The following is a 5,302-nucleotide window of genomic DNA, read 5'->3' on the forward strand; positions in this document are numbered from 1 at the left end:
CTACAAAATAGAAGTCTTACATATCCTTTTAGGCTAACTTCAATGTGACTATATTAATATTTTCATTTAAAAAATGCCAGAACAAAGTCTGGATTTGGACCACAAATATTAGCCAGGACCGTCTATGCAAGACACAAGGTACATGCTTGCCTAGAGGAGTATAAGCCTCAAAGGAATCAATAATGAGAACAGGCTTAAAAAAGAAGAAAGAGAAGGAGAAAGAAGGAGGGAAAGAAAAAGAGGAAGAGGAGGAAGAGAAAGAGGGTGAGGAGGAGAAAAATTAGTGGAGAAAAAGAAAAACAGAAGAGGAAAGAAAAAAATCCTAATATTAGGATGCCATAATGAAGACAGAGCCTCTAGAATAAGTGAGATATCACTGCTTTTTCCAAGTCAATCTGCTATTTCATGGGAATCTTCTACACACAATTAGATTAAAAAATAGCTAATGATCATTAAATAGTTTTTTTGATTATGTTGAATTGAATCAAATTTTAATAAAGGAGAATGGCAAAGAGCATACAAAAAATGTATTGCATCTGAATAGCAACAAAAGGAAATGGGGAGATTTGCTCTATAATAAGAGTTGCTTTTAAACATGAGAAGGGAAATGAATTAAATGTACACTAAAGGCCACCAAGGAATTTAGGAGGAAAGTGGAACATTAGGAGGAGCTCAATTTTAATTTCACATAAGTAACAGACATTCAACAGAAAAGCTGTTTAAAATAATATGTACTGCCATGGAATGAAATAAAATTTTAGTCATTAATGTTTCCATTCTTTCCTTTATCAATTAATAGTTATGGAATGTCAGCTGATAACAAGAAATTATGAGAATAAAATAGAGTAGTTTTGCTTCTCCAGAATCTTATAGCTTAGTAGTCATGATAATCACATAAAACAGATATCCAGAAATAGAAATAATATATTAAATATATATATATATAAGAATATGCACACTTTGTAGCCAGAGAGCATGGTGTTAACTCCTAGCTTAACCATCTGTTAACCTTTAGAGAAGTTAAAGATTAAAGATTCTTTTGAGCTTCTACGTCTCATTTGTATAACTGGGATGACAAAATTCATTATAAAGTAAAATGCTGAAAGTTAATGTGCTTTACACAGAGACTGGGATATAGAAAGCAAAAATCAGTACCTATTTTGTGGGAGAGAGAATCACTGACATGAATCTTGAAAGATGAGGAAAATTTTAACAAAGAAAAAAGAGCATTGTAGGCAGAGAAAATACCATGGGCAAAGGCAAGCAGAAGTGAGAACTCAGGATGCATTGAGAAATAGAACATATAAAATTATCAGAAAACTGTGAAGACAGCAGTCATCTAAAAAAGATGTACCATTTTGTGACAGTATATATATAAAATAAAGTTTTCACAATCATAATCTGCAACTCATGCAAGTAATTGGAGAACATAGAAAAGTCTTCTTTTACAGTATTAGCTTAATGTGTTGTTTAACTTAAAATATTGATGATATATTCAATTTGAGAAGCAAAATTTGTAAAGAAATATTAGCCAAGTCATGCATTAGATGCTTTGACATATTTCAAGAAATCTTAAACATATTCATGACATCATGCTTGACAGAAATACTGTTTGTATTATTACATGTTCATCAAATAATTACATATTAGGATTAGAACAATCTGTATAACTTCAAAGATGCACATTTAAAAGAACTTGATGCAATAGTTTACCCATAAAATGAGTATTTATGGCATTTACTACTCTAAGGTAACAAGTATTATAATAATAACCACCATTTCATGAGATTACTATATAATTATTTAATGATATATAATTATATATGTATATACATATATATATTTATATGTGTGTGTGAGACTGATAGTCATAAATCACTATGAAAATATATACGAAAATAACCTCATATATATTTTAAGTTCAGTATTGGTACTGAGTTTATGGTGGATAATTCAGGCACTCTCAATTTCGTCCATTGCTATTTCTTCATTGCTCAAAACAGATCCTAGACTTTTGCAAGTGTCAAGAAATAGATGCTGAATGAACAACTCAATTATATAAAGAAGACTCATCCCTTAATTTACCACAAGTCTGATCCAGTAAGACAATCCCCATGTTCCAACCAATGTAGAAGTAATGTATAAATGATGACCGATGTTCAGTTTAACTTCCTGTTGCATTTGGGAAATCAGCAGAATATGGGCATTTCAATAATTATTTCATATGCATTCCATAAAATGTTATCACTTTTAGGTTCTAATGTGGAAATTATTTCTGGACCCACAGGATCCCCTCAATATATTTTTTAAAATATTTGAATAGGATGCTATCCATCTCTGGCTTGACGTGTTCTCATGTGAATTAAAATAAATTTGAGAAAGAAGGTCAAAGGAGGGAATGTGACAGAACTACAAAATAATAAATATATGTGAGTTCTGTGTTGTACAATACCCTAGTCCTGTTTAAGAAATGAACTGTTGGTTTAGTGATGATTTTCTAAATATTAACAAATGGTATTCCTTCAGTGAGTATCTAAGCTACATGGATTTTATTTTTCACTGTTATCCACTGACCCTTACAGAACTTTTGATGACAATCATTATATAACAAAATTGCAGATTCAGTGAACATGAATTTCTAGCATATGGCCTGAATTATTTTTTTTTTTTTACTGCTTTTGTTTATTAGCATACAAAATTGCTGATAAGAATATAATCTGAGGAAATTCCCATGAGTTGGTTAGCAAGAAGTATTTAGAAACAGATGGAAAAATGGAAGAAAAATATGGACATTTGGCAATATTTTCTCTCTTATTCCAATTTAGATGTGCATACACACAAAAACTGATAGAAACATATGTTCACAGATATTAAATAATTTCTCTGACTTATACACTTCTAATTTCATGTATAAGGAATAAAATTGGGAAATATTACTCATAATAGAAATAACTTTGACTAGTATCATAAAGTATTCTGTCAGAGAAAGAGAGAACTCAGGCTTTTCACAGAAGCTGAGACTGTAGGGTTTATGGGTGGTTCCTGAAAGGTGCCTCGGTGGGCTCTTGATGCATAATGGTGAACAGATCCAGAGCAAAGGTATAAATAAGAACCAAGAGACTATATTTCAAAAAGTCAAAAGTGGTAGCTTGTGAGTGGGGACAGTCAAAAATATAGATATATTCTGAATTAAAATCTCCACAAATAAGTACACTAAAAAAAAAAAAAAAAAAAATAGTGAGCAGATTCAGAAGGGCAAACAAGAGAGTAAACTAAGAAAGAATTGTTTGGCTGGGCTTGGTGGCTCACTCCTGTAATCCCAGCACTTTGGGAGGCCGAGGTAAGTGGATCCCTTGACATCAGGAGTTTGAGACCAGCCTGACCAACACGATGAAACCCTATCTTTACTAAAAATATAAAAATTAGCCGGGGGTCATGGCAGACACCTGTAAGGCCAGCTGCTTGGGAGGCTGAGCCATGAGAATCACTTGAACCTAGGAGGCAGAGGTTGCAGTGAGTCGAGATTGTGCCACTGCACTCCAGCCTGGGTGACACAATGAGACCATGCCTCAAAAAAAAGAAAAAAAAAAATGTTTGAAATAATGTATGCAATGGGAGAATACGTTATCTGCAGAGTACTCATATTCTTTCAAATGATATTCCAGTTCCATGACATTCTACAGAAAAAAATAAAATGTGTCAGTAAAAAAAAGAAAATTTTGTCATCTCCAAACCAAGCGAGGCAAAAAGGATTTTTTTTTTATCTATAAGAAAAAGTAGAAACAAAAAGTACTTAATATGCAAGAATGCATCATCAATGGCACACTAAATTAAGCCATTGTTTGACTTTCATTCAGACAGCACAATCATTAGCTTTTGTGGTCTCTGTTAGGTTGACTGTCTTGCATATTAACTCAGAAGGATACATTGGCTTGGGATGTGAAATTGAGATTATCTCCCTTTCGCTAATGATTAAGATGTCAAGTAATGTGAAGACAGAAATAGCTAAAGAGGACTTTTTTAATTGTTCAGATAGGAATAAGGATATGTTAAAATCTCATATCTGTAGTAATAAATTTTTTCAACTGAAATATTGATTTGCCATGTTGGAGGATATACAGTTGTCCCCCAGTATTTGCCAGGGATTAGTTTCAGGACGTCCTGCTTATACCAAAATCTGGATACTCAAATCCTGCAGTTGACCAGGTAAAACTCCCCTATATGAAAATCCACCTATATGAAAAATATATCCGCCTTTGTATATGTGGCATTTACATTCCACAAATACTATAGTTTTAATCTGTATTTGGTTGCAGATGTGAAATCCATAGATACAGAGGACTGCTGTATTTACTGAAAAAATTCTTCATGTAAGTGGACTCATGCAGTGTAAACCCACATTGTTGAAGGGTCAACCGTATTTTTATTCATGGCAGCCAGCCCACATTGTGAGAATATACTAGTACAGAATAAATAAAAATTAATAAATGGAAAATGACCAAAATAGTCAATTTCTAGTGAAAATAGTCAAAATAGTTAATTTTGTGGAAGAAATAAAACCAATCAGCCAGCCAAACAAACAAACAAAAAAACCTTTGTCTTTTTGGGGGAGCAATAGCTGCCAAACAAACCTGAATGTTACACTTAACCTCCAATAGAATAAACTCGAATAGTGTAGTAGATACTGAGCTTTCCTGGGTTTAACAGCCACTGTTTTGACTCCTTATAAAGGACTAGTAAGGCCTTTTTGCTTTCAAATTTATTTATAAAATGCCTACACCATTGACTTCAGGAACAGATTACTTGGTAAAGACCCTGGGCCTCACAAAGCAATGGTGTCCCAGTGACATTATCTCTCTGTCTTGTCTTGTAATTAATTACCCTAATGTGTGATGAAAGCTTGATTTTGTTGTCTAGGATAATAAGAATAAACAAAAAGTAAAGGAGATCTAAAATATACAATCTTTTGCCAAACAATACAAATTAGATATAAACTAGAAAGTGAAATGATCATATGCTGTATATGGGAACAAAGTAAATGTAGATCATGAATTCATTTGATGATAGTACAAGCTAGGGCATACCTTGTTTAGTATCTTTTTATTTTACTCCTGATGTATTTAATTTTTAGTGTTAGCATTATATAATCATTAAGACTCTAAGAAAGTTACTTACTCAGTTATACTCTTTCACAGCTCTCTAGGTGTTGTCTCATTTCCCTACTTCTCTTTATTGAAAAACTATTGAAACATTTCAAAAAGATGTCTATCCTCACTGCTTGCACAGTCTTGCCTCCCATTCT

This window comes from Piliocolobus tephrosceles, chromosome 3 (assembly GCF_002776525.5).
Source record: "Piliocolobus tephrosceles isolate RC106 chromosome 3, ASM277652v3, whole genome shotgun sequence".
NCBI lineage: Eukaryota > Metazoa > Chordata > Mammalia > Primates > Cercopithecidae > Piliocolobus > Piliocolobus tephrosceles.